General features: G+C 41.3%; 1 pseudogene; it reads right to left on the reverse strand.

Annotated features, from left to right (window-relative positions):
• Positions 1-2013: 2013 nt before the first annotated feature.
• On the reverse strand, positions 2014-3546 carry LOC121810602 (annotated as a pseudogene).
• Positions 3547-14671: the final 11125 nt, after the last annotated feature.

The following is a 14671-nucleotide window of genomic DNA, read 5'->3' on the forward strand; positions in this document are numbered from 1 at the left end:
TGTTTCTATGGTGATAATTCTGGATTCGCTGATTTTATTTGATTCTTGTTGAAGAAGAATACATCTCCATCCAACCTTGGGACCACTTTTGCTTTTTAACCACTTTTTACTTTGTCCTTTACTTTTCAGCTGTTACTTTTCAGATTTGTAGGCCTAGTCACCTAACTACCTCTTCCCCTCTGATATTCCGTTTAGCCTTTTATAGTAAACTCGTACCTTCCACATATTCTTGAACAACATGTTCCCCACTTTCCACGTACACAGCCGCCTTCCCCACACCTTTCCCACCTCCTAGTCAGTAGAGTACCACCTTAAATTCCAGCCTAGATAAAGTCTCAACCCAAAGCGCATTCATCTCTGTGGGATTCGACCCTTACGTCCACTATACTAGTCAGTAGAAGTGGGTTGAGGATTTATTGATACCAGGTTCAGGCTTAGCTGGGGTTCCATCCTGATCAGTAGGATACATCCCTTGCTCGAAACGACACCTGACACAATCCTGCTCTTTCAAGGGTCGGTCGTAGAATAACCGTGCATTGAAATTCGCCTGATTTCTTTTTCTTATCTTTATACTTGAGGACAAGTATGGTTTAAGTGTGAGCAGTTTGATAAGGCTAATTTCATGCATCGGTTATGGGGTTAAATTCAACAATTTACGGGGTCTAACACATCTTTTAAGCCAGGTGTGTAGAAGAAATTGTCAGGTCCAGGAAGGAAGGAAGATAATCGCCTGGCGAAGGAAATTGGCGAGAAAATGAGCAGAATGAAGAAGAATTGCCAGACGGAGGAGATCATTAGCTGGAGGGCAGAATGGAGAATTCAAGAAAAAACTTCTAGAAGATCGCCTCTACGTCTATAAAACAGAGAGCATGCAACATACAATGGGGGGACTTACGACTTTTGGCTCGGAGCTTATTTTTTTTCACATACTTCTACACACACTTGCGGTAATCAGAAATCTAGGGGTTTTGGGTTCGTTTTTTGTTGGTTGTTGTGCACCACCGTCCTCGTGTAGGGCGAAGAAACAATTTATCTGTTTTCGTTTTAGTTTTCTGTTCGGATTTCTACCGAGTCTTCGCTGTTCGAAGCTCGGCTTTTGTTATTTGTTGAAACTTGCTTATCTATCTATGGAATTTCTATTTTCTGTAATGATGATGTTGATGTTGAGTTTTGATTATGTTACATTCTGAGTTTGAGGTTGTTTACTTGAATGGATGCTTTTCGCACTTGATCTGGTGAATTGGAGTTGAATCGTGGTTCGATTGTTGAGGATCGTAGTGGATTTGTTTAATCGGAGTTCATGGAGTTGTATTTTATCGTAGTTGGGTTCGGATTGCTTGGATCCAGAGTGGATTAAGCATCCGACGTGTGGATCTGAAGCAGAGTTGGTTGATTGTGCATGAATCTGATGGCTCGTTTCTGTGTTTCTGTTTACTTAGTCTAGTATATGTAGTTCTGTTCGATTTCCGATTAATCGCCAGTTTTCGACGTCTGAATTATGTTGTTCTGTTTGAATCTGTTGTTACTCTGTTTTCTCCATGGTCGAGCTTGAATCAGGTGATAAGATGCAGATCGTTGTTTGTCAATTTTAGAATTAGTTATTTGTAGCTTTTCATCCGTACTTTACTGTTTTGGGAAATGGTCTCCACTGCTCGTTTGATCTCTGTTTAGCTAGATTAGGAAGTTGTTTACTAGGTCGAGGAAGTTCGTTTGAGTTATTGAAGTCGTGACGATGTTTCATGTTTGCATGATGTTCTCTGTTTCCTAGGTCTAGTGTCAGCCAATTTTCATTCCCTAGCCTAGTTATAATTTTCTCAACCCAAAATTGTGTGGCAGCAGCCAACCCACTTTCCAGAGTCTCTTAAATGTCTTCTTACGCATCCGTCTTCGTGGGATCGATCCCTACTTCCCTGTACTAATTCATAGTATAGAGGGTTGAGGGTTTTGAATGCGGAAATTGTGTGTCCGACGACCGAGACTCCCAGGATCCTCTAAATTCCTAGACCAAGTGATCTAGCGGATTCTCTGGGTTTGAGAAGCTGGACCAAGCATAAAAGCACACACGGTTTTTAACCAAGCTTTCAGAAGCCGTCCACAAGATTCAGAAGTTTTGTAGATGTACAGCCGAGAAGCTAAACCACTGAAACCTTCAACCGGTAAGTATTTAATCGAGGTCCAAAAGAAGAGTAGAATATTTTTTTGCTCTGTTGTCATATCTCTGACAATCTTCCGAAACCAGGATATCTGATCATCTATTTCCTTAAAGCCATCATACTTTGTATGTGCTTCCCAAATTAGATTTGCTCTTCATAGACAAGCTTGGTATTTGCGATCCCAGGTAAGATCGGTTCAGGATAATGAGATCCTTTTCTAATTGCACTTTCACTGCCATGTAGCATCTAGTCCAAATCTTCTGGTTCCAACCATTAGCAAAATGCTCCACCTAGTCAGCAATAAATATCACAAACCGGTGTTGTATAAGAGAATCTACATATTGCCTCCTATTTTCACTATTTACAGAGATCAACAGTCTTCCTTATTCCCAGCTCCTCAACTTCATGAACAAATGTTAAACCTAAATCATCTTGATCAACAGCCTCAGATACCATCTCTATGATTTGCTTGCAGTTGCTATATAACAAGGGATCAGCATCCCTTATATCTTCTAAGGCGATTCTACGCCCAGCCAATTGCAAAAATAATAGATGATCAAATACAATGCCCACTTGTATATTATGCATCAAGGCTAAGGCACTCACTTTTCCAGTGAAGCCAAAATACTCGAGGTGCACTGGGTCCACTTTAGATGCAGGATTTGGATAGAACCTTAAGCGATCATTTGAGCAAGCTATAACGAGGGAATTTTGAGGGTTGAAGATTGCTTTTCATACCAAGAAAAACCACTCTTGTATAACACCAGGGCCGGTGGCTTCCTCGTTCTTGAACTCCATAAATAAACCCGCATGTAATGAATCAATATCAGCATGTTTCATATACTCGAATGATTTTGCCAACAAATGTGAGCTGTCAATAAGCATCTCATGTTGTTCCTCATATTTAGCCTTCACATTAGGAAGCATCATCATTGCTAAATGTCTCTTTACCTCAAAGTTGGTCACTTTCTTACACTCAAAAATCCAACTATGGTCATTACTCTTCTTTGCACACTTAACAACAAGTTTACAGAAAGCTCCCTTTGTACTCTTTACGGCTTCCCAAAATAAACCTTCACAATCACTGTAAAGTATTGAGATACTATAAGTTCATTCATAAGTTCAAGGTAATGACAACATCTAATACCAAGGGAATCCTTATCACCGTTAATACAGTCCACGAGTTCCCCCAAACACCACTCCAATATACCTAATAAATCATCGAAAAGTTCATGCAATTTCTAACTTCATATCGATAAACACGTGGTATGCCAGTCAATGGAACAACGGTCAGATCACATCCTTTAATCTCCTTCATCAGTGACACCACAAACACAGAGAAATAACTTATATCAACCAATGATGGCCCGAAAAAACGCTTGGCTCCAGACATAAAAGCAATTCATCATAGAGTTTAGCTGCCAACTCCTCGAAAAAATGGAATATATCTTTAATCTCAATTTCATCCTTCTTTCCAACCTCATATACTCCATCATTGCTCCAAAACTACTTTGGCATAAACCATACAATAGATCATCAATTCCAGCCGCTCCCTTCAACAATTTGCAAAATTCAAAAATTATAAGTACATACTGATGATACATATGCTTAGGTAGAATAGTCGTATTCAATTTGAGGAAATGATTTATGGCCTCTTCGGCTAAAAAATGATTCACTCTATAAGGCGACGTATAAAGCATTGTTGGAAATATTGTAGCCTTTACACGGGAAAACTCTTGCTATTACAAAAGAACAAAACTGGAAGGTAAATATAATAATATAAATTACAACGAAAGTAAAGAGATGCAAACTATAGTATTCTTCAAGTCGAGTCGAGGTATCCCTCTCTCCGCAAGACGAAATACGCCCCGGCTAGTGCTCACGGATTGGCGTTGTTAGGATTCGCACACACAAGGCTTTCACACACTCAATAAGATCACACACACACTCACTGTTGTATGAGATCACACAATGCAGAAAACACACACACTCACACTTTGAGTATTGAAGATGATAATCTTGGAGAGAAAACTGGAAAACTCTTTATTGATTAAACTCTACTCTAAACTACATACACGGTGAGCTATTTAAAGCTCTATAATCAAGTAGCAACTGCTACTAACTAACTACAAGAAGAATCAAGAAAGCAAGAAGAATAACCGCTACATCTCAGCTAACTAACTGCTGCTCCAACGGCTAGTTCGGCTAGGTTGCTTCTTCCTTCTCGGTTCAAGACCGAACTCCTTCCTCGGTTCAAGACCGAACTCCTTCCTCGGCTTACAACCGAACTCCTTCTCGGCTTACAACCGAACTCTTCCTTCTCGGCTCATTCCAGCTCAACGCCGAGCTTCCTTACCGAGCTTCCTTACCGAGCTTCCTTACCGCTGAGCTTACCGACTTCTGCCTTCTTCTTCTCGGCTAGTTCCAGGCTAGTTCCAGCTCGGTAAGCCGAGCTTACCGAACTCCTTTCTAGCCGAGCTTCTTCCAACTGAAATGAGCACTCCATTATTACAATTCTCCACCTGAGGGCTCATCTCAGTTCTTGCACAAACATTGATCAATTTCTTGCAATGATCAAACTTGTCTCTACCTAGAGACTTTGTTAGCATGTCAGCCGGATTGTGCAAGGTGTTAATCTTAATCACCTTCACTCTCCCCTTTTCAACTGTATTCAGCTTGGATTTGTCCACTAAAATCCATGTTTTGTTCTTGAGTAAAGACTCTATTTCCTCATTCATGGCTTCAATCCATCTTTCTCTATCTTTGCTCTGCATAGCTTCTTTATATGTGAGTGGATCTGCACCATCAATACTTTCAGCAGCACACAGAGCATAATACACAACATCAGAGAACTTTGTTGGTGGCCTTGTTTCTCTTCTAACTCTGTCCCTTGCAAGCTGATAGTCTCTGATAGAGTCTGATATAGACTCACCAGCCTGGTTGCCCTGAGTTGGAGCCTCTTCTTTATCTGAATCAGACTCACTCCCTGAGTCAATAACTCCACCTGCTCCTAGGCTAACCCCCACAGGCTCCACCTTGAAGAAATCACCCTCATCTTCATTGGAGTCCAGCTTATCTTTCAGGTATGGCATCTGATCCTCCAAGAACACCACATCCCTACTCACCAAGACCTTCTGCTTACCGGGCTCAATACACCAGAGCCTATACCCCTTAACACCCCTCTGATACCCCAGCAAGATACATTTCAGAGCCCTAGCTTCAAGCTTACTTTGCCTAGCATGAGCATAGGCCACACACCCAAACACCTTGTATTTTGAGTAGTCACTATGAGCTCCATACCACATGTAATCAGGAGTTTCAGATTTCAGGGCAGTAGATGGGCATTTATTGATGAGATAGGCTGCTGTATACACAGCCTCACCCCAGAATCTGCTGCTCAAACCAGACCCAAGAAGTAGGCACCTCACCCTCTCTAGGATTGTCCTATTCATCCTTTCCACAACACCATTTTGCTGAGGATTACCAGGAACAGTCCGGTGCCTCTTCATACCCTTCTCTTTACAAAACAGATCAAACTCAGCAGACAAGAACTCTAGGCCATTGTCTGTCCTTAAGCATTTAACACTTCTACCCTTCTCTAGCTCAACCTCCTTACACCATATTTTGAACTTTGTGAGTGTTTCAGATTTTTCTTTAAGAATATATACCCACAACTTCCTTGTATAGTCATCAATGATAGCTAGATAATACTTTCCTCCACCAATTGAACACACCGGTGAAGGCCCCCAAAGATCACTATGTATGTAGTCTAAAGGGGCTGTAGAAGAGTGAATACCTGTAGGATAGGGTGCCTTCTTAGCCTTTCCAAGTATACATTGCTCACAGGGGTCCATCTTGTTGAAATCTCCAGAGATCAGACCCTTCTTGATGAGTTCTTTCAAGCTTCCTTCAGCTGGGTGGCCCAATCTCTTGTGCCATAGCATTATGGAATCATCTGACACTGCATTGCTTTCTCCATCAACAGCCTTAGCCTTCAGATAATAGAGAATATGCTCTCTGTCAGCCTCCATCATCACTGCATCTCCAGATTTCACAAACAATTTTCCTTGACTCATCAATATGGTGAACCCTTTCTGTTCCAGCATTCCCAATGAGATGAGGTTCCTCTTTACTTCTGGAATATACCTCACCCCAGTTAGGATCTTTATAGAGCCATCTTGTAGGCTTAGCTTTACCTTCCCTATTCCTTTGATCTGACAAATGTGATTATTACCAAGAACAACCGTACCCGATGCTTCTTGAAGATCATGAAACCAGCTTCTATTTGGGCACATATGGAAGCTGCACCCCGAGTCCATTATCCACCTATGACTGACCCCACTATCACTGATATTCATGAGTTGAGCCGGGGGATCAGCACTCTCCACACAATCAGATTGATTGTGTCCCTCAGAGGCCATCTTTCTCTTCCATGCATGACAATCTTTCTTCAAATGTCCAGGTTTCTTGCACCAATAGCAAGCTCTGGTTTCCTTCTGAGCATCAGAACTTGAGGGTTTAGGGCCCTCAAACTTCTTCTTGAAGTTCTGCTTCTTGAACTTCTTCACATTCAAGGCCTCTGCAGCTTGAACATTGGAGCTTGCAGAGCCTCTGTTGGCTGTCTTCTGGAGTTCTTTGGCCATCAAGGCTGAATAGACTTCTGCATAGGTGATAGGTTTATCTCTTCCATAGATAATTGCATCACTTAGCTGGTCATACGAGCTAGGCAAGGCATTCAATGTGAGAATGGCCTTATCCTCATCTGAGATCTTGACATCAACAGATCCCAGGTCATCAATGATCTTGTTGAACTCCTCTAGCTGCTCAATGATGGACCTATCTCCAGAAAAACTATAGGCATACAGCCTCTTCTTGAGATACAGCCGGTTAGCCAAGGATTTGGCCAAGTAAACTTTATCTAACTTGTCCAAGATCTCCACCGCAGTCTTGGCTTCTTGAACTTCCCTCAAGACCTTATCTCCAAGGCACAGAATCACTGCAGAATGTGCCTTGAGCTGCATTTCCTCCATCTTTGCCTGAGCTTTTTCATCAAGCACTGGAGCCTTTCCTTTCTCCTCTGGTTTTGCAAGAACTGCCGCCAAGCCTTGTTGAATTAAAACCGCCTTCATCTTCATCTTCCACAGGCCATAATCATTCTTGCCTGTGAACTTTTCTGCATCAAGCCTTGCTGCCATCTCTGAAACCGTTTGATCCTCTGCAAATCAGCTTCAATATCCCTTTCCCACAGACGGCGCCACTTGTTAGGATTCGCACACACAAGGCTTTCACACACTCAATAAGATCACACACACACTCACTGTTGTATGAGATCACACAATGCAGAAAACACACACACTCACACTTTGAGTATTGAAGATGATAATCTTGGAGAGAAAACTGGAAAACTCTTTATTGATTAAACTCTACTCTAAACTACATACACGGTGAGCTATTTAAAGCTCTATAATCAAGTAGCAACTGCTACTAACTAACTACAAGAAGAATCAAGAAAGCAAGAAGAATAACCGCTACATCTCAGCTAACTAACTGCTGCTCCAACGGCTAGTTCGGCTAGGTTGCTTCTTCCTTCTCGGTTCAAGACCAAACTCCTTCCTCGGTTCAAGACCGAACTCCTTCCTCGGCTTACAACCGAACTCCTTCTCGGCTTACAACCGAACTCTTCCTTCTCGGCTCATTCCAGCTCAACGCCGAGCTTCCTTACCGAGCTTCCTTACCGAGCTTCCTTACCGCTGAGCTTACCGACTTCTGCCTTCTTCTTCTCGGCTAGTTCCAGGCTAGTTCCAGCTCGGTAAGCCGAGCTTACCGAACTCCTTTCTAGCCGAGCTTCTTCCAACTGAAATGAGCACTCCATTATTACAGGCGTAATGTCCCCAAAGATGAAACGACTTTCCTCCTATCGAGTTGAAGCACCTCAAACTCGTAGGCTCCGGCGAACTTGAATTGGAGGCGAGAACCGAGCAATGCGATGCTCCTAAGATGCGAACTAGAGTGCTTGAGCTATGAGAGAAGAGAGAATGATTGTAGGTTGTGTTGTGTGTCTTCCATCTCTCAAAACAAGCCTATTTATAGGCTAGGAGTGGCCACACGAGAGGTCTCGGGTTTAAGGCACCTCATAAACACTTGGAGGTTGAAAAGCCAAAAGACTTAGGAAAAGGAAAGGTTTTGAGTCCTTTCTAATTTCCCACAAGTTTTTCCTACAATCCCCCACATTGGTTAGAGCGCAGCAAGCTCAAACCAACATCAGGCACAAATGCATGTATGCAGACTATTTTGCTCAGTTCTCAGGAAACGATACTGTATTTGGAGAGGTAACTTGTGGTTTTGAACCTTCCATAGTCAACACTATCGGACATACCGGCGGACTAGTGGACGCGATGCCTTGAACTATTCCTCCTTGGTGTATGCCTAGTCAATAGCATCAACACAATATTGTCTCAACTCCATCAGTTCTCACGTTTGTGTCCGTTTCGGCCGTGGAACACCTCTTTGGAATTCATAAGTGACTCACACACACGAAGCGGCCTCACTCCTAACTTACATAGGTGATTCTTTCATGAGTATCCTGTCATACTGCATCTCCTTGAGATTTCAAGAATCATTAAAAGTCAAAAGACTTAGCCTCTTACCACGTGCAGGTTACAACACTCAATGCTTTCTAAAGAATGGACGAATATTAAAATCTTCTGAGTGTTACAGCTAGATTTGTATAGCTTCGTTTTCCCATTGAACCAATCCCATGGGATCTCCAATCGTATGGTTGGGTTACCACTATACTCATCTTTTAAGATGTGGTTTTCAGTCCCATTCCTTTTAGCAATTTTTGCATTTGATCACGGTTTAAACCTTTTGTTAACGGATCCGCTAAGTTATCCACTGACCTTACATAGTCAACTGTGATAACACCACTTGTGATCAATTGTCTGACGGTATTATGTCGCCGACGAATATGTCGAGACTTACCATTGTATAAGCCACTGTGTGCTCTACCTATAGCTGCTTGGCTATCACAGTGTATCACTACTGTCGGCACTGGCTTCTTCCAACATGGAATATCTTCTAGGAAGTTTCTAAGCCACTCGACTTCTTCACCTGCTTTATCCAAAGCGATAAACTCAGATTCCATGGTGGAACGAGCAATACACGTCTGTTTCGTTGATTTCCACGAGACAGCACCACCCCCCACAGTGAACACATACCCACTTGTAGAAAATGAGTCTTTTGAATCAGAGATCCAATTTGCATCACAGTACCCTTCAAGTACTTGGGGATATCTTGTGTAATGCAACCCAAAGTTAAGAGTATACTTCAAGTATCTCCAAACTCTACACAGAGCTTTCCAATGTTCCTTACTTGGGTTGCTCGTAAATCGGCTCAACTTGTTTACAGGACAAGCAAGATCAGGTCGAGTACAGTTTGTGATAAACATCAAACTTCCTATGACCTTTGCATACTCTTCTTGAGCAACAGAATCACCCATATTCTTGCTCAGATGGACATTGAGCTCCAAAGGAGTCTTTGCTGGCTTACAATCAAACGAGTTGAATTTCTTAAGCATTTTCTCAACATAATGAGATTGCGTTAAGGCAATTCCCTCATTAGTCCTCAATATTTTGATTCCAAGAATCACATCAGCTAGACCCATATCTTTCATATCGAAATTTCTTTTCAACATGTTTTTTGTCTCGTTAATAATGACACTATTGCTGCCCATTATCAACATATCAACAACATACAGACACACAATAACAAAACCGTTATATGTGTTCTTAATGTAAACACACTTATCGCACTCATTGATAGTGAATCCATTTGCCAACATCACGTTGTCAAATTTCAAATGACATTGTAATGGTGCTTGCTTCCACCCATATAATGACTTTACCAGTTTGCATACTTTACGCTCTTGCCCAGGCACAACAAACCCTTCGGGTTGTTCCATATATATTTCTTCTTCCAGATCACCATTCAGAAACGCAGTTTTCACATCCATTTGGTGAATCTCAAGATTGTGCAAAGCAGCAATCGCAAGAAGCACCCGAATGGAAGTGATTCTCGTAACAGGTGAATAGGTATCAAAAAAGTCATGCCCTTCTTTCTGCTTAAAGCCTTGGACAACTAGGCGAGCTTTGTACTTATCTATAGTACCATCGGGCTTATATTTCCTTTTCAGAATCCACTTGCACCCTAAAGGCTTACAGCCTTCAGGCAAATCTACTAACACCCAAGTGTTATTTCTCATGATGGATTCAATTTCACTGTTGATAGCTTCTTGCCACCACGCCGCGTCTGGGCCAGACAGAGCTTCCGCCAATGACTTTGGTTCGTCATCCAACATAAAAGTTATGAAGTCAGGACCAAATGTTTTAGCAACTTTAACTCTTTTACCACGTCTTGGTTCAACATCCTCAGGACTTGACCTCGTCCTTTTTGGAGGATTAGAACTAGTGGATTCATCCATCATTCTTTCACTAGAACGATCCTCTTGCCTCTTGCAAGGGTATACATTCTCAAAGAATATAGCATTCCTTGACTCAATCGTTGTTCCTTCAGCCACGCCAGGCACATCTGACCTATGGACTAGGAAACGATAGGCACTACTATTAAGTGCATGGCCAATAAAGATGCAATCGACTGTTTTAGGCCCTATTGCAACTTGTTTCGGAGGTGACACTTCTACCTTCGCTAAACACCCCCACACTTTGAGGTATGAATATGAAGGTTTCTTCCCTTTCCACAACTCATAAGGAGTCACATCCCTATTTTTTAGTGGAATTTTATTCAGGATATGATTCGCTGTTAACACAGCCTCCCCCCACATGTTCTGGGATAAACCAGAATTAATCAACAGAGCATTCATCATCTCTTTAAGTGTTCGATTTTTTCGTTCAGCAACTCCATTTGACTGGGGAGAATATGGAGCCGTTGTTTGGTTAATTATACCACTTGCATGACATAATTCTGCAAACGGGGCTACATACTCACCGCCTCTATCACTTCGAACACACTTAATTCGACAATTAAGTTGATTTTCGGCTTCATTTTTGAAGTCTTTAAACGCTTCAATTGCCTCATCTTTACTTCTTAATAAGTAAAGGTAACAATACCTTGTGCAATCATCTATAAATGTGATGAAGTACTTTTTACCACCTCTAGTTTGCACAAATTTTAAATCACATACGTCTGTATGGATTAACTCTAGAGGTTTTGTGCTCCGTTCTACCGAGCAAAACGGTAGCTTGGTCATTTTTGCTTCAACACAGACTTCACATTTTTCTTGTGAGTTAAACTTATCTACTTTTAGTAAATTAAGATTTACTAATCTTTTTATAGCATTTAGATTTACATGTCCCAATCTTTTATGCCATAAATCAGAGCACTCAAGCAAATAGGAGGATGTATCATCTCTCTTATTTCTTAATCCTTTTCCACGGTGAATGACCGTAACATTCAGCTCAAAAAGCCCATTCACTAGGTGACCTTCACCTATGAACTTTTCATACTTGGTCAATATAACCTTTTCACACTCAAATTCTAGTGAAAATCCATGATTTACTAGAAGTGAGCCTGACACCAAATTATTTTGGATGTCTGGGACATGCAGCACATCCTTAAGGGTAAGAACCTTTCCGGATCCTAATTTTAGAAACACATTACCCACACCAACCACCTCGGAAGAGGCTTGGTTTCCCATACGTACTTTTCTACCTCCAACAGATTTGTAAGTAGAAAAAACGCTTCTCTCGGAGCACACATGACATGTGGCACCCGTATCAACAAACCATTCATTTGGATTATTACCATGGTCCACGTCGGAGACCACTGCGATCACCTCGTGATCTTTGTTGTTTATAACAACACGTTCAAATAATTTGTACAGTATTGTTTCCAACAATAAGTACACAATTATATTGAACCAAATGTGCATTGGTATATTCATCAACCCATGCATCCCAATTACTACTACCAAATCTAAATTGGTCTTGCTTGTCAAATGACAAACGATAAACATCATTCTCAAGAGAATAGATCTCAAGGAATTAACCACTCCATAGCGCATCGACATTGCGACCGTTCGTTGCTTTATTCCAGCTTTGAATTTCATGTTTCCTCCGGCATCGGTCGACATGAATTCAACAAGAGTACAATATTTCGTCTTGCGATTGTTGGAAATATTGTAGCCTTTACACGGGAAAACTCTTGCTATTACAAAAGAACAAAACTGGAAGGTAAATATAATAATATAAATTACAACGAAAGTAAAGAGATGCAAACTATAGTATTCTTCAAGTCGAGTCGAGGTATCCCTCTCTCCGCAAGACGAAATACGCCCCGGCTAGTGCTCACGGATTGGCGTAATGTCCCCAAAGATGAAACGACTTTCCTCCTATCGAGTTGAAGCACCTCAAACTCGTAGGCTCCGGCGAACTTGAATTGGAGGCGAGAACCGAGCAATGCGATGCTCCTAAGATGCGAACTAGAGTGCTTGAGCTATGAGAGAAGAGAGAATGATTGTAGGTTGTGTTGTGTGTCTTCCATCTCTCAAAACAAGCCTATTTATAGGCTAGGAGTGGCCACACGAGAGGTCTCGGGTTTAAGGCACCTCATAAACACTTGGAGGTTGAAAAGCCAAAAAACTTAGGAAAAGGAAAGGTTTTGAGTCCTTTCTAATTTCCCAAATGTTTTTCCTACAAGCATGACTATAGCTGTAGAGGCTAAGGATGCACTGAAAGTCCGCAAATGCTTAGATGGTTGTTCAAGGCGCATCCGTGACCCGAATTCCTTCAGCATTAACTTCACCGGAATGGGAACATTGAACGGGTGAATTTCCTTGCACATAATGAAAATACATTAAACGATCTCGTTGATGAGCCTTCGAGAGTTTGGTGTTGTGCATACGGCCAATGAGAGGAAGTTTTGCAAAGTTCGGCACTTTACATTAAGCTAAAGTTTGTCCCAATGTAGCTCTTTACGCTGTAGAAAAGCCTCCGCTCTGTAACCGGAATCCGGTGATGACCTAAATCTTTTCGTTTATGGATTTGATAGTGTCAGAGGAGTGGGTGTGGAAGTCTAGGGTGTTGTCCAGGAATATACTAGTGATGATTACATGAAATTCAAGGTGCGTGGGAAAGCGGAGCGGGAAGGAGATGGAGGAATTGGAAGGAGAGGGGAGAGAGGAGTAGGCGGCGAAATCGTCGAGCTTGCGCTTGATGAGAGACGACGACATTAGAGCAGGTTAGGAGGTGTTTAATCATTGTCTAAATCAAAGAATTCTTGTGGTGAAGTTTGAATAAAGAGTGAACTACCACATTAGTCCCTAACATTTGGGCTTGTGACACTATAGACCCATAACAAAAGTATAGCCCCACAAGACCTCTAACATTTAATATAATCACGAATGTAGTGTTTTTAGCCACTTTTTGGATGAAAATACCCAAATGGCTTGAAGGACAATTTAGTCAAATTGTGCAAGCACCTGCACACCTACTCTGCACACTTGCTCATGACATGCAAACTTTTGTCAAATCAAATAGGAGATTAGGGTTGATATTTCCCATGTTGCACATTTGAGCTTATCCATCTCTCTATGTATGTCTTATGAATTCAATAGTCAATTTATCTCTCTCTTCACTTCATCTCTCTCATTTTGAGTTTGGTTTCGTTCTGATTCTCTCTAGTTTTTTTAGTGTGCTTCTACCATCGTCCACCCACCCATTAGGTGTCTTCCACTGTGACCGGTAAGGTAAGTCGATTTGGTTTGTTTGATCCTGCACGAACGTATCTATTTGTCGCCGGCCATCGATTTTGGTCAGTTCAATTTTGTATTATGTGTGTTAGTTTATGTTGTGCAATTTTTGAGGATTTCATTTGATAAATAATAGGTTGTGTAACGCATAAGAGAAATAGTAATTTTTAGGATTTTATTTAGCCTATGAGTTTTTGATTGATGTACAAACCAAATTTGAGTAATTTGTTATGCAAATTTTCCATGTATGAGATGAGTGTTGATGAGTGTCGCTAATCGTCATAGTTGATGATTTAAATTTTCAAGTTAGGTCCTGTCCCAAATATGGTCTCCATTCCGAATGCTTAAATTTCAAAAATTTCAATTCAGGTCCTTGTTGCAATTTCTTATTCTTCTTCTCAATCTAACACGTCAAGTTTTAATCGGAATTGGCCTCGTTCGAAAATTTTGAACCGTAATCATGATCTTTAGGCTTAGCTTGTAATATCTAGGATGGTTGTTGATCCCGACCGATGTTACAATCACTGTCCATTATGGAAGGTATGGTAAAATCATATATTCCATTTTCATTTAAAATTCTTTGTACGAAATTTAATGATCTATTATGAATTATGCAGGAAGATGATTACAGACTTTTTTGTTGAGTTGGCGCGGGTCTTTCCACCAGCTAAGACACTTTCAAAGAGTCAAGCTTAAACGAGGCCAGTTTGAAGAACAACTTAGAAGCAAAACAATGATGGTGGGTGTTCTTGAT

This window comes from Salvia splendens, chromosome 7 (genome assembly GCF_004379255.2).
Source record: "Salvia splendens isolate huo1 chromosome 7, SspV2, whole genome shotgun sequence".
NCBI classification, from domain to species: Eukaryota; Viridiplantae; Streptophyta; class Magnoliopsida; order Lamiales; family Lamiaceae; genus Salvia; species Salvia splendens.